The sequence below is a fragment of the Halyomorpha halys genome, unplaced genomic scaffold (assembly GCF_000696795.3).
Source record: "Halyomorpha halys isolate HHAL.00 unplaced genomic scaffold, Hhal_1.1 Scaffold678.1, whole genome shotgun sequence".
In the NCBI taxonomy this organism is placed as follows: Eukaryota; Metazoa; Arthropoda; class Insecta; order Hemiptera; family Pentatomidae; genus Halyomorpha; species Halyomorpha halys.
In genome coordinates this window covers 695,760-722,112 of record NW_027112940.1, presented here as the reverse complement: position 1 = coordinate 722,112, position 26,353 = coordinate 695,760, and the positions used below count along the sequence as shown (strand labels likewise).

The following is a 26,353-nucleotide window of genomic DNA, read 5'->3' as shown; positions in this document are numbered from 1 at the left end:
GTATATAATAAAAAAAATATAAATTCCAATAAAAAAAAATATTCTTGTCATAGCACGACTTGGGATCTTATCTAGAAAACCGCCAATCCCTTAACTTTTTAGCTGTAACAAAGTCCTAATTAAAAAAAAAACTGATTATGGACAAATTTTATGGTAAGACATTTTGACGACTAATGTTGTTTCTTATCCTCAATAAAATACGATGAGCAGGAGAGGAGGCAAAAACCATAGTACAGACAGGCCGGCAGTGGAGAATCGGAAACAACGCTCACATTATCTAAATGTGCTATATATCACTTCGAGGATGGATAATAAGGCACGACCAGGGGGTCATGCACTTGGAAGTGCATTAACGGATGGGTCATATACTGCATCCTCCGAGGAGTAAAGGAACTTGGGATGTCGTGATCCAACCTGATGGCTTATCTATAGGTGTTAATACCTTCTTAGGAGCCTGGAAATATGGCATCCGCGTGCTGCTGTTAGCATGTTGGACATATAAGCAACAGTGAAAGTAGTATAAGTTCATATTTGCATATGAAAAGATAATTAAAGGTTTGGGTTTGAATAAATTTAAAAATATTGAAAGGTTTTTTTCGATCCGCATGATGTTTTTGAAAAAAAAAACTTTACAACAAAAATAAAATTTCAGACGGGCAATAGGTTAGTTTGAAAGGCTAGGGTTGCTACCATAGATACATGATAAAACATTGAATAGACTTATAACCTGCTTCATAATATTTATTTTGAGGCTTCTAAGGCGGCTCTCTTGTCTCTTGTTGGAATAAACAGTTCAAGTTGTTTTATCCTTTTTTTTCCTGGTCCTTAAAAGTTCCCCTACTAACCATAACTGTAAAAAACCTCGGCATCAGCATCTCTTCTAGAACTATCATCTTTCTCATATCTCAAATAACTCTATATCTGTTCTTAAGCACTTCTTATGATTCTGAAATTCCATTTCTCGAAATGTCGTCAGAGAATAGCTCTCCCCTTTTTACCTACTTTGACTATGGCTGCTTGGTCTACGGAGGGCAATTCATGAGTCTCAAAAGACTCATGAATTGCTTTTATGATTTGTTTTAAGGTTTCCCAGGCGCTCTTATACCACTTGTTAAGATATCAAATTGAAGCGGCTTCATCATACTTTTCGACGGCACTGTTTGTGGTTCATTTGCAAGCTCTTAAAACAAGAGGAACCTAGCCTGATACACCCTTGATTTTCTTACTCCACGTTTCTCTATTTAATCAATAAATACTAGATCCCAACCTATCAAATTATGCCTTCTAATAGCACTGCCTCCTTCAGCAAATCGTTCGGAATATAGTGCAATCTCTTTCTGTAATTCATTTATCATCTCTCCGCTAATGCTTCTCCGTTTCCTTAAACAACACCTAGTCCTACTTTTCTCTCCTTCATAATTAAGCCACTATATTCAAGTAAATAATATATATGTTACTATGACAATAATTGCTACGATAAAACTGCTTCATTGTGATTTACGATGCTTTTGTAAATATTTTACCAGACAAATGTTCAAAAATATTGAACGAAGTAATTTTTCTTATAGGACTTTGGTCCCAGAATAAAATTATTGTTTCATTCGTCCATTAAAACAAAATCCAACAAAACAAACCTACATTCTTGATGATCATACTAAACGTTCCTTTACTATTCACTACCTAAATACAAGACCTCATCCTATTGATTTATATATACTCTCTAATAGAAACTTTATCAGCAAATCTTTCACCGTTTTTTCATTGAATTTAATTATTTGTTGTAAAAACTCTGAAGGTAGCGTACAAGCAGTAATTAATAAAATTGAATTCTGCGAGTTCATCGAGGATCAATTTCATTGGTAGCTATAGAAGCATCTTTGACTCAACTTTCCACTATTCTCAGAAAACAATAGTCTCCAACCACCAGATTTATCTATTGCTTAAAGTCAGTATTTTCATAGTTAAATCGACCCAAAAAAACGGCACCAAACTACGGACAAAACAAAGACCACTAATTTCCTGTCAAGATTTAGACCGGCAGCCACCTAAAAATGACATAAAAAAGTATCTTGTAATTTTCACCATGTTGTAATGATGAACAACGGACTCTGATCAGATAGATTACAAACAATTTGTTTTATATTAATTTAGATATGTGAAGACTTAGACTCACCAAACCTTAAACCTTGTATGGAGGTTTCCTGTTGCATATTCCAAGCAACAACTTTTTATTAATTAAGCAACAAATTTTTATTAATTACTTCACATCTTGCTCAGACCCACCAGAGACGCTATATAATGATATAATTTTATAAACCATATAATTCGTCTAAAAAGCAGTTAATAATTTTTTGTATCTAATAATTTATTATTTTAAGTTTTGTTTAAAAGACATATACATTTTCTATGTATGTTCATTATTTTTTTTATCTTCGGTTCCGTCTTTTTCATTCATATAGATTCACTTACTAGTTCCCTAATAAAATGTATTTGTATCTCAAATAATTGTTGTTTAGTTTTCTCAAGAAGGATCGATCAATAGATCCTATTATATTTGGTTGAAGAAGGTCTCTAACACTTTATACAAAAGCAAACAAATTATCATTTCAAATTCAAGATGATTTAGTTTTTTTTATGAAATAACTATCCAGAAAATTCTGAGCGCCATAAACAGGCCTCTTCCGGGCCATTTCGGATGTCAGCCTTTTCAAGTTTCAGACATTAACCAATACCAAAGCCTCGTTGATGGACCTTTGCTTCGACACTAAAACCGAAAGTCCAAGACCTCGACCCCGGCCCCCGGACAGCGCTGAACGACAGAGACGACGAGCCTGAAAACGGGTCCATTACAGGTCAATTAAGCCGGCGGTGGTCGCGGGAAGCCTATTAAGGAAATATGTGGGGAGGGGTTACCGTTAGCTCCCCACCGCTTACCCCATAGCTTACCGGTCATTGTTGGTCACTCCATGTCCCGTCTCTGTCGCATCCTATTGTAACACTTAGGTGGCCGAGACTATCTATATACAGAATGGGTTCAGGGGTGGTCCTTGAGGGAACCCGGCAGGATTTGTGAGCCGCTATTCCAGGGTCCATAGTCTTTATTGATAGTCGTGAATAATAAAAATGTTTATTGCTGCTGAAACATTTTAACAACGTAACATTTATTAGTATATAAACATTTTACTTTCGGAGGATGACTAATGATTCCCGGAAGAAGATGAAAAGGTTAATATGAATAATTTAAAACTTAAAAGTATTAATTATAAACAAATTATAATTATGGTTTATAATATAAACAAAGTAAGCCTTTTTTAATTATGATTTTGTTACTATAAATTACTATTTTTTCGGGTAGTTTTCGCAACTATGAATAGGCATCTACTGAACACCAATTCCTGAAACTTCTGAACATTGAGGTACATCTCTCTTCCATTTCACGTAGTATGCAAAATGAAGAGAGACTACAAGGAGGAATCCTACTAGATGTGGAATATGGTGTCAGAAACGTATTTAGTTGAATACCAGCTGAATTAAATACAGCAGTAACTCTTAGAAGCAAAGGCGAAGTAATTAAAAAATATAACATATATTAATAGCGCAATATTTAAAACCAGTTTTGTACAAAATGTGAACTTACGACGCTAAAATTCCATTAATGATGTACGGTTGGATTAAGAATTTTTCTGACCTCTAAGGAATCGGTCTCTCAGTTTTTAGCTTTGCACCGTATCTTTTTTAAAAGTGATTTTTAAAATAACTAAAACTGCAACGGTAGTTGATGGCGGAAAAAATCGCGTTTTAAATATTTAAACAGTTCATTCTCGAGATAACGCAAATTTAACCACAGTACAGATCGATATGAGACGGGCCAGGTTTTGACATCAAATTTGATGCAATATTTATACTAACCATTTTTGGACTAAATATAAGTTTGTCCATCTGTAGGCATGGAAACAGTTTTTTTAATGTACATATTTTTAAATTTAAATCATTTACAATACTTCTATATTAATATTTTTTATATTCACAATTATTACCAGGAAATTACATTGATATCTGCACTAAGGAGAATTTTCAAAACTATTTCACCATTAGGATTTATATATATATATATATTTTTTTTTCCGTTCGCTTTTCTGTCTTGAAAATTTACAATCAGTCACTTCTTTTTTTATATACGGGGGCATAAAAGTTGGAAATATCATGATTCTTTCTCGATCTTCGATTGTATAGAAAGTAACATGATAATAGAATAAATACCTGCTTTATCAATCCTTATAATACAGGTAACCTCTTCAACAGCAGAAAGTACTCTCCTGTAAACAGAATAAAACCATGTTGGTAATTGAAACATTTTACTCTCTCGATGGGGGTTTAATACAAGCGCATTTGTCTCGGCGTTTCATGGCGTGAAACCAGAAGAGGGGAGCTGCCTGTCGCGTGGCTGCCTGGAGCACGCTGGAGCAGGGCACACCCAAAACACTTCCGCCTTCTGTCCACAAGCCAGGCACGGTTTCGAAGAACGTGTCCGACCCATACCTTGATCGTATAAAGAAAAAAATAATGTATGAATTCCTATTTCAAACTACAGTTAAATCTCAGAATTATATCGAGGTAATCTTTATCGGATAAAAAGTATGTTATTTATTTTATATACATTTTTTTTTTAATTCAAGTACATTTTACTGCTTTCCACAATATTTCAACATGAATCTTTTATGCTCGAAGAAAATGAAATAACTTGAAAATTAATTAGTATATCTATTGAAATAGATTCTTTACATCTGCCTGAACAAAAAACTGCACGGGTCGCTTAAAAAACAAAAAACCATGTTAAGCCTATTTGAACCCTTTACCCCCTAGTTGCTTTTCCAATCAGAATGCAATTAGGAATGAGAAATCGCACAATCAGAAGTGCATAAATCCCAACGATCAACCACACAGTAGGGCCTCATTTAAAGAAAAATGGTCTAAATAACAACAATAAGATATTTTCTAAAAAACTTCCAAGCTACTATCTGCGATAATATTCAATATTATATAATATCCCTATCTACGTTGACAATGATTTCTAAAGATTTTACCTTCCAAATAAAGATTCAGTCTCTGTCAAATTCAATTCCATTGAACTTTGATTCAATGAAGATAATCAGTAAACTAAGTTCTATGCACCAAAAGTGCATTGAAAAATCCAATGGAATGAGTTAGTCTCATAGAAAATATGATTCTTATATTAGGTTTGATATGAAAAATACTTCAACATTCCAAACGGTACTCATATTTTTATCTGGCCATCTTTTCATAGGCCGTGGTCTAACCATGCTTCTACCGGAAGTATCCTTAACATTGTTTATGTGAATTTAGATCTCACAGAAAAAGTTTTAAGAAAAAATCAATACAAAAAAAAAGAACAGTTACGGATTTTTTATTACCCAGGTGAGAAAGGAACATACCTCGCATTGTTCTAACCACCGGTTTCCCAACGTATCACACTCTTTTTGATTCTCATGGTAATTCCAAATTGATATGACTTCTTGTATGCCACTCAGGACTGGTGGAAGATTAAAATTGGTAATCAAGTTGTCAAAAGAGAAAAATACGAGAATATAAATCCTTTTGCTGTAAGACTTTCTTTGCTTGGGTTATATGACTATTATTCCATTGTTTAGGAATATTAAGGACTGTTGTAATTCATAGAGTCCTTGTTCAATCAAGTAGAGAATAACAGTCTCTTTTTACGATGACCATTTGGTTTTTTTCACTCATTTATAAAATGAGTAGGCTCTATAGACTCTTCCCAACTGTCCGTAAAATATTTTTAGAAGTGTAGCTTTTGTCAGTTTATCCGTTATTACCTAATGCACAAAAGATTTTATGTATCCTCTGATTAGATAGCTTGATCTAAAGCTGATAAACTCAATGGTTTAGCCACTTTAAAACTAATGGCCTATTCTTGTCCAAAGCATCCAGTCACAGTAAATTGAAGCCACTCCCACATGTCTTCTTGCTTATAGTCCATTCTTGTGGCTTAACCTTCACCGATTGCTTGCTAAGCCAATGTCCGAATGGGCAAACATATTACGGGCTTTTAATTTAAGACTTCTTCAATGTCAAGAATAGCATTACACCAGTATTCAGTTTTCCCTTTCGTCCAGAATCTTAAAAATTATATTAGATTCAGCAAATTATAAAACTGAGAGTTGAAATTTAAATAATTTCTATTTAAAATCATAAAACCATGTTCGAAAATTAATTTATTACAAAACAACAGTATTTAAAAAAAATTATATTAAAATATCAACTCAATTAATTCATTTTTAAATGTAATCCTATGACCTAGAGTATAGAGAAAGGTTAAGAGAGAGAAAAAGAAATATAAAAAAAAAAAAAAAATTAATTGTTATACATATTGTAAAAAAAAGGATGAAATCGTTATAGTACCATGTCAATTTCAAAAATCTGTATTTCACCAAATGATATAAAAAATAAATATAAGAAGATGGTCAGGGTTGCGGTCGAAAATGGAACAAATAGTTTATAACTATTTTAATGTCCGACGTTTCGCCCCAATTTCCCCCCAGGGCTTCAAATATGAAATTCAAATAATAATTCAGATATAAAAAATAGTTTATCATTCTGGGACTAGGTCTCTTTAGAACAATTACAAAGGCAATTTTAATTTTATAACATTTATTGGCCATAAAACAGTTTGACCACACTTAATTATAACTTATATACAAAGAGAAAAAATGGATTAATTAAAAAAGTAACTGACTAAATAGAAAAAAAACAAGAGGTTAATTACAAAATATCTGTATTATTATAATAATAGGTCAGATTGGTGAAGCAAAAGGTAGTTAAATATAAGGGATTTAAACGAGGGAAGGGTTGGTACATAACGTATATTACAGGGAATGGAGTTCCAGAGATATGCAGCTTGGGTAAAAAACTATTTATCAAATGCAGCAGTTCGGTGATAGATAGCAGTTCGGCGAGGTGGAGGACAGATGTAAGATAAACAGGACCTGGTAGTACGGGATAGGACAGAGAATTTGAATTGCAGTTTTTCTAGGATATAGGAAGGGTGTTGAGTACTAATTGCTTGGAATAAAAAGGAAGCAGGGAAATACTGGCATCAGAAGGATGGAAAGAGTTCAGCTTGGTGTAATACTGGGTTATTAATACAGCAAATATATAAATAGCAATTTTTTTTTTCCAAATAAACTAAAGAAACAATTTATAAAGGGTAAAAATAATATACTTCAAAATGTTCTACAGCGTTTAAAAACAAAAAACTATTTCGGTAATTTTCTGACTTATATTGGCTTTTTAGCAATCCCTAGATATATTTGTAGTAGTGTTAGTTTAATATAATATTTTATATTTTCAGTCGGTCTGATAGAACTGCTCAACTATTTAAATGTAAGCTCAGCCCGCTACTAATTTGTTAATTTCCATTAGTCTGATGATGGGAGATGTGCGACATATTTTTAATATGATTTTTGCTTACAATGACCATGTCTAAAACGCTGGCTGGTTAATTAGTAATCCATTTTTGAGTTTCATAAGAAGTTGTTCACAATACCGAGATAATACCTTACATACATTTTTTCAGGCAGGATCCAATACTTGCTCCCCGAACTGCAATAAATGACAAAACAGTCAGAATTTCGATAAATGCGGACCAAAAATAACACAATGTATTTTAATTATTCTCTATAAAACGTAGGTTTTTCAGAAATTAACAACATCTGAACTGATAATCGTGAAGCTAGTTGAGCAACCCAGGTCAACTTAAAACATAATGAACAGAATCACTTAAAAAATCCTATTATTCTCAACCTTATACTATAGAGGCGAGGAGGCTTATAGCGGAGCAGGTATACAGTAAGCTGTCAATCAGATAGTCTTTAGGCAGTCGTGAATACAATAGTAGTTTGCACGATATCACGTGCAAGGCCTAGCACCAGATAGATTGGCTGAATAAACAAGAATACCGCAGAGCTACATGCAGCAATCGGATAACTAGGAAGGTGAAATCTAGCCTGGTCTAAGTGGAAAACTGCTAAAAGGTCAATAGAAAAGAGAAAGTTTACGGTAATGGTAGAACATACTGTGTGGCATTGCCTATTAACTGTATTAACTTCATGTATTGTACAAAGTTGGTACATATTCAACCAGAACCACAAAGAACATTGGAGGACATACCCCAGTAAAGGGTCGTGTCCCACAACACATTATATTCTCCTATTTTTTCCCAGAGCTAAAGTACACTAATATACTTATCACACTTAGTTTGAATTATAATATTTATTTAAATGAATTTTTCTCAATTAAAATATTCAAAAACCTAAAATATTCAGTTTGAAAACACATCTGACGCCGGAAAGTTTTTCCACTCCATTTTGAACTTATATCAAATTTACTTAATGTGTTTGAATGTATATAAAGTTGTAAATAGCAATGAATAAATAAAAACAAATAATATGATCACATCAGTTCAGGGAAACTCTTTGAAAAAATGATTTTTTTCAACAATACCTCAATTTATGATTCAGTGAATAAAGAAGTAAATTCGATCTAAGCTTAAAATCCAAATTAGTTATTAATCAGCTATATTTTACAAAGAAATTGTTTATTTTTTTAATATATTATACATTAAATTACTAGTGGATTTTATAACAGTAGAAATGCTAAGACGGAGTATTAAAAATGTGAGAGATTGTTGATTAATCCAGATAAGAAAATTTTAAGTAACTTTAAAGGGAGGTTACGGTGTTTAAGCCCTGTCGAACAATTTTAATAAGATTTTGCTAGTAACATTCAAGCAGACCTAGCTGATAGTCAATACCACTTCATTGTACATTGGTTCGGCGATTATAATTCAAACGTTGAAGCCGTTTTGGAGAAAATAGTGAAATACGTAAAACCGAATAAATAAAGTGGCATTCCGTTAATTCAACTTAAGCACATATTTAAGTTTACATTTATGTGTAACAGACATATACATTAAGTCATGTATGTTACACAGGTTAATTAAAATTGAGCGATCGTAAACTTCTAGCCGATCTAGCCGAATGCTACTTGATGACAGTGAAAGAGATCAGAAAATTACCACAAAACTGCAACTAAAGATGAAATGATCTCCATATCACCTTAGAAAATGTATTGCTATACAATTATCCTTATATGAACTAACTATTCAACTTGCGGCTTCCAAGTCTTTTTGACCTTATTGCTTACCGCAAAAAGCAATTGGCGCAACCATAACTGACCGGATATGAAGTCTGATTACAGTTTTCAATATCAAATAATATTGATAGATCAATGAACGAGAGAGAGGGGGAGGGAGGGAGATATTATTTATAGAGCATTTTTGTTTATAATATAAATAAAATATTGGAAAAAGGTATAATAAACTGTATCCGAAAAACAGACCCAAATAAATAGTTGCGATTCAAGATTTTGTTTTATTTGGAACTAATGATGAAATGATACAATGTTTCTGAGAAGAGGTGCATCTAGTATATAACTCGTTCCAACCCCATATTGACGCGTGTCACAACAGCATCCTCCTCTTTTCAACATTTTGTCACCATCACAATGATTATTTCATACATACACAATGAATAATACGTAGCATTTAATAGCTATTATTTATACAACAAAAATGTACGTAACGAAAAACAAAGTACAACCTACTTGCCAATCATTAATTTACAGTCGAAGTTATTTAAGGCATTCGGGAAATTAATATTATTGCAAAATATTTTTTTATGAATTAGAAATTAATCAATGAATGCAAAATCATTAATGAGGCTGAATTCAGAAATATTTCCTCACAAGAACTTACAGCTCGGCCTTCCCCACATCGTCGATCGTTTCTATTTGGTTTAAAACTTGGGATAGTAATTTTATTATGTCTGTTTGCTACATGTCTGCTCAAAATTACCCTTTCATCCCCCAAGTAAAACTTGTAAAAATAGAATTAAGCTAAAAAATCTACTGGCCGCCGCGAGTCAATTCCAAAATCCCACATTGCAGTAATATTGTATTGCGTTGCGCACCTGGTTTGGAGGTTTATATGCTGTAAGATTTCGTTTAAGTACACTTTAAATTAATTATTTAATTAAATTAACCATCTTCTACGTGTTTAGTGGTAAACTTGCTTAGGATTCACTAAATCCTAAATAATTAAACAATACTGAAATTATAATAAATAATAGTAATTAATTATAAGCAATTACTTCTACAAGGACTAGTCTATACATCTTAGAAATGTTGTTCCTTCATTGATTTCTTTTCATTTAATTAATTAAATGGAAACTTTTACTTGCATTCCGAATATGCTACGATACAAAATTTTCCACACTCCTTGATTAATTTTGTTATCATCGAAAATATATATATTTGAATAAACACTCAGTTTAGATTTTCGGTCCATCAGTATCTACGCAAGGCTGAAAGGTCTAATTGAACGCCTGAGATGGTATTGAGTAATTATCTCGTTAGCTTAACTTCGAAAGGACTTTATCTCCCGCGGAGGAACGCAACTTTTGGAAATTGAGCGCTTTCGATCAAATTGTATGGAATTTGCTGGACTAGTTAATCTTCGTAATACGGAGATCAGGGATTTTCAAAATAATCACATAATTCAATCAATCAATTGATTTATATATGGGTTAAGAGAGCCGTTTCCAACCGGGGTTCTACGAAGTAAATTAAGAATGGTCAATTCAACACGTTTTGGACCTTACCATCACAAATTTTTCACAGGTGTTGTGTAGGCAGCCTTTTTTAGTTTTCACTGAAAGTACGAATAATTTTACTTGTACTAAATAATAATTTAGAGGTTTTTCCATTTTTCTACTTCTACTATAAGAGTTCCTAATCTAAAAAAAAGTTGGGGACCACTGGGTTAAGAATTTAATATAAAGAATCATAAAATATTCTAGAACCTCCATTACATAAAATTTACTAATGAAAACTTAAGACATTTGGTTATTTTATATTACTACTTCATGTTATGTTTAAAATTAACAGTTAATAGTATCAGGAACAATTTTAATCCGGAAATTGATGAATGAAGATAAGCAATAAAATCAATTTATTTTAATTTATTTAATTAAGTAATAATTTGTTCAACCGAAATAAACATTAGTTAACTTAAAAATATTAATTGGCGGATTTCCATGAGTGAATTTTGTATGGAAGCAAATTCATTCCTTTTTTTATATAAACCTTTAGACTGAAAATTCGCAAAAAAATTGTAGACTATTTTTGCTGTCGGCATATTATATTATACTTGCTTGTTCACCGGACAAACTTAAGTATCTGTTTAGTGAGATTTAGCTTAAGGTTTTTCAAGTTCACCATTATCATAGAAACCATAGTCTTCTTCTACTTTTACATAAGTTTTATCTAGATTTTAATTAAATCAACTATAGTCCATACACTAAAGTTTCTCTTCACAGCATATCCGATTACTTGCTCAATTTGATTCTAGAACTGTTTATATTGTTTTTATAATAACGAAATAGTAAACTATTTGTCCAAACATACCTTTCAGCCTTTGTGTAACTGGACCATTCTCACAAAATGAGGCAGGTGTCCATAACATCTGAGACGTTCCATCGATGACATTAGAGCTGAGAATTTATTTGAATGGTTGTAAAAAACAGTATATAGGTAAACTTAAGGTAACCTTAGATACACTTCCTTAGGTAATTTTTTTCTTTTTTAATATTTTTCAAAACTTGCTTATTTGGATTCAATGTACTTATACCCGTCTAAATCTCGAATTTGAAACTCTGCATCACAGACCAAAATTCGCATATTCCATATATCGGTAAGTAAAAGTATAAATGAATGATACACCTCATTACTAAAAAAAAAAAAAAATATTACGACATTAAGATGAAAGCGTTAGTGTACAGGTCACTATCGGATCACTATCAGATCCGGCCCTGTACGTTTTTGTTTTTAGAATTTTCACGGTCAAAGCTGCATTTTTCCGCTTTGTCTTTGTCATGCTTTCTTTACACGATTCTCACCTCCCCAAAACACCGACTAGCTTCTCGATTCAATCAGCCTGGAATTCAAGTCCGGCGAGTTTTAACCTTGGATACGACGTATAGTTTAACATATTTTATATTTATAACAACTTTCATTAAGCTCCTAGTCTAATCGTTAAAGGGAACATTCGAACCTGTTTTTTTATTGCTCAATACTCTATAATAATCATCCTACTTATTTTATCTATGTTTGTTAAACTTATGTAGAGTAATTAGATTACTACGACGAAGAAGAAGGAAAGAGAAGGCTTCACTTATTTCGAAACTGAGCAAACAGTGATTAGACCCAGAAGGACGGGAGCTGCTGGAGGCGAGGGCATTAAGGGCGTTCCTTCTTCCCGGGTCACGCTTCTCCCATCCTCGGCTTTATTGCTCTCTGCTTTAACGCCTCTTTCCCTATCCCTCTTCCACTTCCAGCCCATCTTCTTGTAATCAGGGAGCGGCTCTCCGCCTGCCTTGTTGGAGAGGATTGATATCAACCTTGACCCGGATATGACCATAAATTACTTTTAAAAGTATCTACTCGTTGAATTAACAAATATTAAAAATAAAACACATTAACTTTTTACTATATAGACATAAAAATATTTTTTTTTTGTTTTCCTACAATACATACACTAACTAATATATATATTAACAACCAAATATTTGAAAAACTGAAAATTTATTTTAAATGTGTCTTGACTATTCGAGTGCATAAAACAAGGTAGAGAAACAATTATCTCGAATTCCTTTTGTAAATTACATAGAAGCATAATCTTCCGACTGAAATATCGAGAGGTTCCGTATTAAAAGCATATCCATATCACCATAAAAATTTGTATTCAATCTTATTGAAAATTATTCCTTCTCAATACTATAAATCAAACATTTCATTCATGAGTTTCATCCAGCCAAACTTTAGTCCGAATTTCTTCTGTCCCTCTTCTTATGTTTTTATTATATTTTATAAAAATAAATTTCAATAGGTTTCTGGATAGCAGGAGTAAGCTGAGAGAGGCAGTATATTTAAATTTACCATATAATAAAGGACATCCGACGAAGGGAAGGGAAGAAGATCCATGAGGAGCCACAACCATTCATCTTGAAGCTTGCCCATTAATGGAATATTCAAAGGGTCGGCTCTGGAGACAGAAAAAGTCCCGTTGCCTTCCTCTCAGCTTCACCCCTCGTCCTTCTTCTTAAGTATTTTTATCCAGGAGGACCAATCTTCCTCGATATCTTCAACTTCATTCAAAGATTGAAAAAGAACTTTCAATGAAAGGATTATCAAAGCTGACTAATTGAGTACTTCCTTAGTTCAAAATTAAGAATGTGATTTTTTTTAAATCCATGAGAAACTCATTATGTTATTACATATTTTAAATGTTCTTCAATTCATTGAATTAGTCCTTAAAATATTTGTAGGAGTAAATAAAATAAAATAAAGATAAATATTAAAAAATGATATTGTTTTTATTGCTGTAAATCTATGTAATAATTGTGTTAATTAAATCGTCTTGATAGTGATAATTAATTGAAAACAGCTTCCATATGGCATGTAATAAAATTAGCTGAGCCGTTATTAGGTCATAAATGCGGAAGAAGAATATTAATTATTACAAAAAACCATTAGCAGCATAATCACCATAGCATCAGAATAGAGTAGAATTAAATGAATATATAGCGAATAATAAAAGAAAATACTAAATATACTATAAGTAATATATATTATATAAAATCTGGTTTAGGGTTCTCTTCAATTGATTATAAACGTCTTCTCCTCCAAACAAAATATTTATTAAGCTTAAACAATACAAAGCAAATTCAATAATGTATACAGACTATACCAACAAAATAAAGTCGGTATTACTTACTTACATATATTAATTAGATAACACTAAATACACCTAAGCCAAAAAAAGTATCATGCGTTTTATGAAAGAATCTGAAGCATTTTTACATTATATTGTCGAGAGAATTAAACTAATTGGGTATTTTCGTACTTTTTTCTGCTTAGGGTTTAGAAATAATATAAAACTACAGTTTGGAGTAAGACGAAAATGTTTCTTGGGACTTTTATTGCAGGAACAGTCTATAAGATAGTTTAATTATAAGAAACAAAATAAGGAATGTTCCAGGACCATAAACATATAAGTTTTCCAAAAAGCTGATTACCAAAACAGGTGAAGTACAAAATATACTGTTCTGAAAATTGTTAGATTCGACCTTTATACACAAACAACCAATATATCCTTATGTAACTGCAAAAATCATGCTAATATTTTTTTTAAATTTTAGTAAAATAGCTTAAAATTTATAAACTTAGCTTATAAATTAAATTCATATTCCATTTCGCCTTGTTGATGTCACCAGTTTTGATCCTTAAAAATATTTTAATTTTTTTCCATTTTACTATTCAAAAAGAAAACAAATTTGTTTTAATTATTTATTTATAGCTATTTACAAATTTACATTATAATACATTTAGTAAATTTGATCTCAGTTATAATGGAGGGATACAGGCGTGTAAAGAAAGTACTTATTAGTAGCACTCTAATGACGTTTTACATCAGCAGGTCTCGTGGCCATCTTCTTTTCAGGCGCCTCGGAGGATTGTCAGGAATGAAAGAGGAAGTAAGGTTAAAAACTAGTGGGTTTGGGTGATCAGGGAGTTTATAATGGAAGGAATGATATTTGGTTCGGGCTAGATCGGTTCCATATGCAACATTAAGGTCTTTATGTATGATTTTATTTGTGATGAAGTACGGAGCAATTTAGATTGTAAGGATTGGAAACGAGAGCTAAAAAAAAAAATAGTTGAGAATAAATAACACAATTGCTTATTCAGGAAAGTTGGTCACGCAACGACTAACCGGAGCTCTTCATTTCACAGTACACATAAACTTTATGGCAATGTCTTAAACTTTACAAGTATTCATCAAAATGTATTAACACTCCGCGAAGTCACAATAAGAAGAGTACGGGGTATATTTACGTTTAATTAGTCAGCAAAAGAAGTTCGATACCTGTACATAAAAACAATAAGCTTATAAACGCCCCCTCTCAATAGCCGCAAATACCGGTTGTATAATTTTATGGACAAATAAATTCTGTGCTGCAGGCGATAGTAAGGCCTTATAGCCTCGGCTGTAATGCTAGTTTTATGACAACGCTGCTATGACACTTGCTACAACTCAGGCAGGACTTTACAGCTGTTGATCGTGGAATAATTGCTAAGCTCATTCTTTGTCATTCATCTCTCAAGAAAGGATCTTCCTTTATAAGCATTCTAAGTATGCTAGAAAAAGACAACAAATAGTATGAATAGGTCATAGTTTAAAATTGGTTCACTTTGATTCTGATAAATAAAGGTATAATTAAAACAAATGTTCAAAAAACTAAGATCATTTTAATATTTCTCTTCAGCACCTTCCACCAATATTACTAATATGGCTTTCGGAAGTTCACTAATTCTTCAATTTTCTCCGGTATGCGTCACGTTGATTACAACTCCCCCTATTTTCCTGATCTCAGGATTCAAATACTTCAATTTATAAATTTATAAAAAACTTTCTCTAGACTTTCTAGAAAATATTTATACTGACCCAATTCAAATATTTTCGATTTATGACATAAACACCAACCAGTTTGAGAATTCCCTATAGCTCAACTACTTATCTCTGATTATCTAACAGTTTTAAACTTCTAAACAGAATTATTTTATTGTGAATAATCATCTTGTATATCCATTATATAGTCTGACACTCATGGCTATCACTGAACAATATATGCGGACTAATTAATATCAAAACTACTATGGTGATGTCGTAAAAACCCTACCCAAATAACTGCTATTCTAGTCATACAATCTGGCTCCAACCTACTTTGATGAGTTGTTTCATGTTCTCCTGCACTTTGGTACCTTCTGGTCTAAGCTAACCTTACTTTTTCGTTATTTTATTTAATGGGGACTTTAAGGCGTAAAAACCAAGGAACATCAACGCCCTTGTTTTACTACTATTTACTTAGAGTTTTTGATTTACATTTACATTATAAAGCTTAAAATTTTTGGATTTTTGGAGCCTTAATATTCTGAAATATTTCACTTCAAATCTTGGAGTTACAATTTAAGGCTTAAATTTTGTTCAGGATGTTATTTATTCTTAAGAAGAGTAATGTTGATTATATTTTATTTTCATCATCACGTAGAGTGTCTGATGTATCTGCTCCAATCCTAATCTACCCGTAGTGTAGAAAGTCCATTGTTGAAAATCAGGGTTGTCTGTGTGAGTTACATTACAATCTGGGTGGCTGTTGAGAGATCAGCTTAAAGTGAGTCACATATGTGTGTGTGTCTATTGCGAACTCTTCCCTGCAGTCACGATGATTTTATGTGTTTTTTTTAATTAGCTTAGTGGGCTTTCATTCTATATGGATTGCTAAGCACATAATTCCAAATTAAAACTAAAAACTTATTTCCTCTTCATCCTTTTTTCAAATTAATTTGTTGTTTTTTCCCATTAGAGAGTAATTGTTTGTTTTCTTAAGTCTATGAATGTTGTTATTTTTGTTAACATTACTTTTTTCTCTTTTCAAGAATTATTATTTTTATCTATTTATTTTATGATAATTTTATTTCTTAATTATAACATTGTATCTAGTTAGGGGTGGCTTTTGTATGAGATTATACTTCCTATATAATCAACTGTTAAAAAAAAAAAATGTAACTCTTATATTAACCATGCCAATCTAGTATTAAATAAAAATTTAAAAAAAACACATGATGTTTCAGTAATGAAAGGAAGACTTATTTCTTGAGATGTGTTGAAGTGGTTGAGAATGTCCTGAATCAGTAAGGTTGTTTGGCTGCTACGATCGTGGTCCCCATGTGACCAGGCACCCATATAAAGTAAACAGATATTCGATCATATTGATATACAAGTTAATTTTAACGATATACAAATGCTTCATCTAGATGTTGTTTAAACCTTTTAATGGACTAAATAAGTAAGGTATAATTACAATTTTTGTTAATTGCTATCATATATCTTACAAAATTGACTTAAGTTATTTACTATTTCGGTATTTAGACCTATTTTATGATTTGATAATTACATATACAACGGATGTGTATTACCTGAAACGGAATGTTTTACGTCCTTTACCCTTGGCCATGACCAGACCACGCCTGACATTGATCTTCCAGGACATTGGAAGCGAAAGGGGTAGGATACTGATCCCGCACAACCCCTAGCGGTGTCCAATGATTCATCCCGCGAGTCCGTTCACTTTGTACGATCACGATTAAATGAAACGTGTCCGACATAAGCTGGCAAAGTCAACAATACACAGAATAAATAAAAACAATAATATTTTAAAAAATAATCGATCGTAATTTGTGTACCTCTAATCGAACCAAATAAACTTATTTGATATAAAGCCCATGTCACAATGACGTTATTTTCATAGACTAGCAGTTAAACTATTTAAAGCACCTTCAAAGAAGATGCGAAGGTCCGAGACGGCGGACACGAATGATCCAGATCTCTCCACGATTCGCACTCTAAACCGAAACTAAAGATCTTGTAATAAATATAAATGTCCTGGATCGTAAGCGATTGCAGATCTAGGGAAGGCATAGCGAGTGTATTAAAAGATTATCTGATAACTGACAATTTCATTTAAAACCTCAGCTTTATTCCAACTTTAAAAGTCATTGAAATCACGTAGGGTACTTCTTGCGGTTTACATTCTCCAGATCAACTAGATAAGTGTTTCTTTCGCTTTTCATGCTAAAGATATTGCAAAGGTTAACCGCAAAGGTGAATATGTTATATGTATTATTCTTTGAGAAGCTCATACCATCGATCAGTTACAACATATTCATGCATTTTGTTTTCAAATTCTCTGTTGAGTATACGAAAAATGGAACAGAAAAAAAATACTATTAGTACGAATTTAAAATGACAATTAAGGATTATTCATTAATAATGATACATCTATTGTCTAATATTATATAATATAAAAGCGCGGCTGGGATCTCTTAGTATCCTAATTTGCCTTCCACTCGATGATGGAGGCATGACAAAGTTGGGCTCAGAGCCACACAGTATATAAGTATGAAGTTGAGATGGAATCATTTTATTCGTATTTTCTTTACGTTTTATTTTATTTATAGCATTCGGAAATTATTATACTGATCTATTTATTTTTATTGCTCTTATACGAGTATTCATTTGTTTTTATTATTGTTATCTGTCCATTTAAATTTATTTTGTCCTGTGTAAGAGTGAATACTTATACCCATTGGATAACTTGGATTGTGGCAGCTTGCATTAATTTCTATCAATTTACAGTGTATCGTTGCAAGAAAGCCAAAAAAAAAATTAAATTCTGATAATCTGAGGTTAATTGTTAATTCATCTCTAATTATATGATCTGAAGCATACTTCATAAGATTCTATGTAGGATGAAAATCCTAACTTGCTATAAATCTTAAAGTAAATATCGCCGTCTTGGAAAAATAGGTTTTCCGGAAATTGCACGGTAGTGACGAAAAAATGAATATCCAGGATCAGCAGGACAATGATCCAAAACAAACTGCCACCAAAACCAAGGAATGGTTGATGTTTAATGTGTGAAGACAGTTATACACCCCTCCTGAATCATCTGACGTAAATATTGCAGAAAATGTTTGGTACATCTCGCATCAGAATGTGAGAAAACATCACATCACTGAAAGACACCATTTGAAAAAGTACTGGTCCAAGAATGGTAAACTCCATGCCCAGGCGTCTACATTGATGCCAATGAACTTTTTATTAAATATTAAATTTGTATTTATTCTCAAAATAAAAAAAATAATCGGTATTCAAGTATTCAAATACTTTTTGCCAGAGGATTTTACTATTATTATTATTTTTTCTCCATCAATTTAAAAGTTAATTATTGTACAGATATGGAATTATTTTAGTTTTAAATATAATTTTTATTAATGTGAAGTTCAGTGGATAATTATTTCCCTTAAGACCGATAGGTTTATAAAACAGGGCGTGTAAATACTTTTTGTCACCACTGTACATCATATTCAGTCAATTGTTAATTCGGTTTAATATTTAATTCTGTAAAGGTCTATTGTGTTTAATATTCTTTTGACATCATTTATTTATTTGATAAAATCCTTCTCGCAAGATTCTCTTTGAAATATAATTTTGATATTTTATATAAAGGTAAACTACATACATTTATATTACATTCTTACTGTTTTTTTTTTATTTTTCAAACACCGATAGAAATATTTTTAGATAAGTTAATTTTTTTTGTCATTTATTTCGTTAATTTATAAATATTTTTAATAATTTTTCAGGACCATGAATTTATTAAGTTTCTATAACATATATATTTATCAATAATTTTATCGATTATGTATGAAACATATTTCTTTATATTATATAGCAGAAACGGGATTTATATTGTAGTAAAACAGATAAAAAAATTGTTACGAGACAGTAGGGGATTGGACATTTAGGCTCTCATATACCAGTAAATAACATATCTAATATGTTTACACAAAACACAAAAAGTATGTGTGAATAAGTCATATTGATGCACTGGCACTAGTTAATTGGTCATCGTTTTTTCTATTTATGTGAGATTTTTTTTTTCTGTATTTTTCTGTTCGAATGTTTAAGAGCATTACAAAATTAGTTAAGTTACAAAAATATTTTTGCGGGAACGTTAAAGTAAATCGTCCACTGCCTGAAATGGTGAAACATTGACTGCTTTTGCAATTTACTTGTATTTGAGAATCTTAAAAACACTGTTTTGGGATCGTTCAAATTATATCCAAGAAATCATATTTCAAATTCAATACTAATAAACATTATACTAATAACTATGGGAAAGAATCATACAAATTGCAGTTTGGCTGCGTTATCTTCTTTAACGAAAAAAACGTAATTCTCTTTCCCGATATACGGAAACTGTATCGGCGAAGATCAGGCAAGAGACTTCCTTGTTGGTGTGAGAAGACGATAACGAGGTTATTCCACCTACTTCTATAAATAAATATTCAAATCAAATCTGCATACACACACACAATACGAAATCAATTAGGATTTTTGGAAGCGGTGAGGAAGAAAATCCGGGCTGCAAGCGGCTAATTACATAATTATTGACTCTATGAAGGAGCCCTGGAATGAATATAATGAATAATGTATTCTAACGGGCCCGCCTTCCTCATAAAATTAAAAAATACCATTAAGGAGTTTTAATTTTGTGCTAGCCGGGCCCGGCCGGCCATAATTGTCTCATTTCACGGCTCCGAAATCTGTCAAAATGTTGTCAATTAACCGAGATACAGCTACGGGTACATTGAAGTCGGTTATTTCGTCTGTCTGGCAGCCCAACTAGATAATACACCCCAGAACTGTTTTATTAAAGATGTTTAATTTCGTCTGTCTGGCAGGCCAACTAGATAATACACCCCAGAACTGTTTTATTAAAGATGTTTAATTTCGTCTGTCAAGATCTAATCGAGAACTGAATGAGCAAAAGCCGCCTTAATAAACGGAAATCTAAAAAATTAATTAAACCCCAAATCTTGGTAGTTAACTAATGATACCGTACCGACACTAATTCATTATGTGAGCTCCATTGATTTTGAAAAAAAAAAAGTATCAATCTAAAATCATAAAATGATATAATTTCTCACTGAATAATGACTAATTAACCAGTACTGTAACTTGGTGTTACTTATACCCATCGAGACCGGTTTTAAATTAAACCTTGGTATCTTATTATACTATATATTATATAAATACAGGAATAATTCACAATCTCTACAACAGGTAGCATTACTAACACAAGATCATGAGACATTTTACCCCACTTTCAGCAACTTTTTTTTCAGTAAGTGACCAAGTTAACTCATATTACTGTACTTGAATATATTTAATTTAACAAAAGACATATTATGTCATATTCCCAAGTTATTTTCACTATAAACATATAATAATACATTGATAAATACTATAATATACATATAATAATACTATAAAACATATATAAACACACCCATTATTTTCTAACCTTGCTTCCTCTTTCATTTCGGACAATCCTCCGAGGCATTTGAAAAGAAGATGGCCCCGAGACCTTATACTAATGGGTAGTTTCTCTACATTCTTACAATAATACAAGTAAAAAGTCCGAATAATAAAGATTTGGGAAAATTTATACATTTCTGTAATAAATAAATACATGAAGAAGTTAGTCGGGGGGTGCGGTCAGCAAAGAACAACATAAATAAACAAAACCATATTTATTTATTTTATGCCTAATATGGTTTTGTATTTATTTATTTGTAATAAATATGGTTTTGTTTATTTATGTTGTTCTTTGCTGACCGCACCCCCCGACAAACTTCTTCAAGCATTAATCTACGGTCAACTATCTACACCTCTAAATAAATACATCTTTAAGTTTTTATCCGCTACCTTGAACTACAGCTGGAAAAACTACTAACTTGGTATCCTCACACAAGACTGAAAAGACAAAAACTGAACCGATTTCGACTATTACTTACTACTAATGCACTTACTAGATAAACGGTCTAAACTTCCAATTCATTACAAAAAATTTATCTAAATGACAATAATAAGACCTATCTGGACATACGGAGTTGAGCTTTGGATCTCCACTAAACCTTCGAATTCCTCTCGTATCCAATCCTTACAATCCAAAATCCTCAATCCTCCTTACTTTGTTACAAATAAAATCATCCATAAAGACCTTAATGTTCCCTATGTAACCGATCTATCCCGAACCAGATATCAATCCTTCTATAACAAACTCCTTAACCACTCAAACCCATTATTTTCTAACCTTGCTTCCTGTTTCACTCTTCCGAGGCATTTGAAAAGAAGATGGCTTCGAGAACTTATACCAATGGGTAATTTCTCTACATTCTTGTACCCTACCATTATGATATTATTTCAAATTTACTTTATGTATTTTATGTACAGTTGTAAATACCAATAAATATAATTTAAAAAAAAAGTTTTTAATTGATGTTTCGGAAAATATTTCCACAAATTAAATTTTCCGGAAATTATAGATTTTTTCAAAAATAATATAGGAGAGAAAGAAATTTATTCAATCATGCTGCCCAAATACATCGGGTTGCTACATTACACAGCACACTGATCAATCCGTGATGGGACATATATAAATTACATTTTTTGACATTTAAAAGAAAAATGTCGGTTATATGTTTATTTGTTGCAGTTTGATATTTTATTTGAAAATAATTGGAAGAGAATTATGAATAAAGGTTTTATAAATATTAATAATTTATTTTTTAGATTTTTTGAAGTGATAGATAAATTTTTATCGTTTATTATTTTCAGTCATTTAATACCATAAAATAAATCAATGAAAAATAAAATTCTTTTAGATTTCAGTCATTCATTTAGTTTAAAATAATCTTGGAAAAAAAAGCTTTAAAACCAAGATATGAAGAATTTTTATGTGTTTTTTCTTATACAATAATTTAACTATAAGTAAAAAAAGAAGAATTTTGGAACACTAGTTTCCTCGCATTTCCACTAGAAATTCTAGTCCGCTAGGAAATATCGCTACGAAAATTGGGCCTCTTTAAAATTCCTAAATTTTTAAGCGATAGAGAAACAAACCCTTTGATCAAATTAACATATTTATTACAGGTTTTTAGTTGGTTGAAGAATTTCTGAAATCTTAACGATTGGGTCAATAGCTCTCGATTACTGAAACCGCTTTTGTTCTGTGTCTCTGTGAACCATTTACATTTACAAGCATATTTTATTTTGTATAATGAATTTTCAGTATCTCTGCATTTAAGAGAATATAAAGAAGGATTCATTAACAAATTAATCTCATTTTCTATTAACAATAAGCATGGCTGAGCAAAACTGGTACACTTACAAAATCGTTACTGGATAAAATAAAATGTGTGGTATCCTATTTTTCAATTGAAACTAAGTAAACAATTATATCATTAGATAAACAAAATGATTTTTAGAGGTAATATAGTACAATAAATCTAGATAAGTAAACTGCTGGTGGATTTATAACTGATATAGATAAATTATTATCAATCTGAAATCATTGAATTCCTCATAGCCTATGATATCGAGTGAAAACCGTCACGAACAATTCCCATAAATTTACTTTAACATTATATTATGTTATACAGTACTTTATTTATTGTTTCATAACATGCTAAATTAAATATCGAGAGTTTATAATATTAATCCCTTCATGAACATTGTAGATGTAGATTATAGATTATGCCTATTATGGGTAGTTTGATTAATGAAAGTCAGATTTTCAATTTTCCATAAAATAAGACTAAAAATCAGCCAACTCTTTTCTATTCCTGGATAACCAGTTGATAAGATGATAAGAAAGAGGATAGTGTAGCCGAACGGAATCCTATTGCACATTAAAGGAAAGATATTTTTTATTTCAGGCCTTTATATCCATCATCACTCATCTAGTATAAAATTCATATATATTTTAACCTATTATCTTTCAAACTGATAACAAAAGTATCAGGAAGACAACGAATCTTGGAAATGATCTGAATTTTTTGATTACGAATAACATTAAAAGAACTTATCATCCTATATTTTTTATCAGTTGACATTAGGAGGTTAAATATTCAGTGGATTTTATAAAATTGAGGAATTCATAAGCTTTTCTCTTTAAAAATTAAAGTGATTCATTTATTATTTTATTAAATAAATGTTGAGTTACTATACTGTGCCGTTTCTGTCAATTTTAAAAGAGATGTTTTTTGTGTGCTTTATTTGAAAATTATAATAAATAATGGTTTTTTATGGCCAAAATATAATTATGAAAAAATAAACATTTTTCTTTTTAATTTTAAAGTATTTTCGGAGCATGTTCTTTTCATTTTTTTTTCTGATGATTTCAAGCCAGAACGGAAAACAAAATATAATAAATATACTTTGTCAATACCACCCTAAATATAAAAAATATCAGTTTTAGTTTGTTACTAATAAAAGACAAGCATAATTTAGTATTTATACAGTAATATTATAATAATATAAGTGTTTTTTGTACTATACTGTATACCCAAATACGTTTAGACCGGGAAGTCACAAATATAACATGAAAATATTATACTGTATTCCTAAAATACAGTGGATATACACACGTTTAATATAAAACTATAAAAAATATATTCATGGCACCATCATTTTTCTCAGTGCATAAAAGATACCAGTGACCACTCGGCAAAATCTAAAGACATTTATCTACCCCAGTTTCTCTCAAAATAAAAACTAATGGCAAACATTATTTTTTTCTAAAAAAAACAAAACATAAATTTCAAAAGTAATCAAATATTACAAGGTACATTTGCATTTTACTTTAGGTTGGAAGTAAATTTCAATATAAAAAAAAAATATATAAATAAATGATAAGGCCAGATATATTCTGTAATTGTGAATATTTGGTTTAGTTGTACGCAGTTGAGAAGAATTTTTCGATTCCTACCCCAATATTTTTTCAGGTATCACGCACTAAAATTAGCTTACGTAATAAAATAATAAGGCAAAATCCTAGACCTTGCGGTGACTTTCGGCCATATCAATTGATTCACGGACAACATGACGCTGCAACCACCTCGTTTCTGGAGCGATAACTTTTAGTTTTTCTATTCTGACAGACCTTGATCTGGTGGAACCAAGAGCCGAATTCGGCCAATTAATCCCCTAATTAAGATCATTGAAGCTCAATCCAGAATCTCTAAGAACTATTTTAACTATTCTTTCGTTTCCTGGATTTTAATTTCAAAACGCTTAAGAGATATTTCAGGATTTATTTTTTTTTTAATTTGTTACACTATTCGACAGAATATTTTAAATCAGCTGGCAATACATTTAAAACTCGTACGCACTGAAGTTCTGCATGCTTTGATCATGTAAATTATATACTTCCACTCATTATATAAACACTAAATTTAATTTTTTTTTATAGTAAACTACATTTTTGTAGATGTATACTCGGCAAAAGAAACTATACTACGGGACAAATATTAATAGTTGATTATAAATATGTTATTACCCTTACTGATGACAGTCCGTTTTGAGATCCTCGTTGGAGCACACTCTGTTCAGGCAGTGATCGCGACGTAGCACATTGCCGACACACCGACACGCGCGGAGCCAACGACGGAGCTGGACTGGGTACAGGTGCGGCGACTTGGAGGGGGTAGGCCATCGACACCAGCCCCCCATCTTGGAATCCTCAATAATGATTTCGGTCTGAGGCTCTATGTCTGCCTCTGCCGCTTCTAATGAGCATCTCTTATCTTAAGCTCCTGTCCTCGTCTGTGCGCTACTGGGGTGTCGCGGATACTCCTGAGGGAGGAAGGCCAAGGGAGCGGTGCATATTTCGGTGAGGGACCGGTTCTTTTCTTGCTAGGGTCCAAGCCGAGTGTCTCTTCCAAAGCTTAATCTGACAAAACAAAAAGCGAAGATACTTCTAGAAGAATCATTCTCCAAAATTCCTTTTTTTTCTTAATTTCATTATAGGAATAAACAATATTATTTCTTACTACGCAAACTATATTTTAACAAAGTAATATACCATCTGCAAAGGGTTTCTGCAATAAACTAATTAGAGTTCATAATTGTATAGAAGTTAACTCAACAAAGTCTTTAATTCCTGGAATATTGGTGTAACAGTACCTCTCATCGCGTCAAAGTTGTCCTTAACCTGATATCAATGGGTACCCCAACTGCATGCCCAAACCCAAAGAAAGCAAACAATAAATCAGTCACTATTTGTTAGAAAAATATATCCCCGTGAATACATTATATTAAAACACTAACATTAAAAGGTTGGAAGAAAAACTGCTGGATACAGTAGCAATCAATTGCGCATATATTTTTAAGGCATTTCATATCAAAAGATCACTGAAGTTCAAAAATATTCTTGTTCCATTTTGTTACTTAACAGTTGTTAACATATTTTTTTACTTCCAATACAATAAATAACAATGACTTAAATCATCCTAATCAGACCAGTATTACGAAAGATACAATGAAACTTCCATACTGATAAAAAGGATTTTATGCAGATGTCCATAGCAATCTATTCCGTTTCTATTTATTAATCGAATAGATTACATAAATAAATTTGATCTTGATGATAAAATACTTGGGTAAAAGTTGAATAAATTAGTTAGTCCATTTTGAAGGACAAAGAAGCTCCACAATTTATTAATAAAC

The 26,353-nt window shown here is 31.6% G+C and overlaps 1 long non-coding RNA gene across 1 annotated transcript in view; it reads right to left on the bottom strand.

Annotated features, from left to right (window-relative positions):
- Positions 1-25,336, bottom strand: part of LOC106685298 (uncharacterized) — a 179,288-nt gene extending 153,952 nt beyond the window's left edge. The window contains exon 1 of the long non-coding RNA XR_001343826.1: positions 25,185-25,336. This is a non-coding gene — a long non-coding RNA (uncharacterized lncRNA). The remainder of the gene's footprint in view (positions 1-25,184) is intronic.
- Between the last annotated feature and the right edge of the window lie 1,017 nt (positions 25,337-26,353).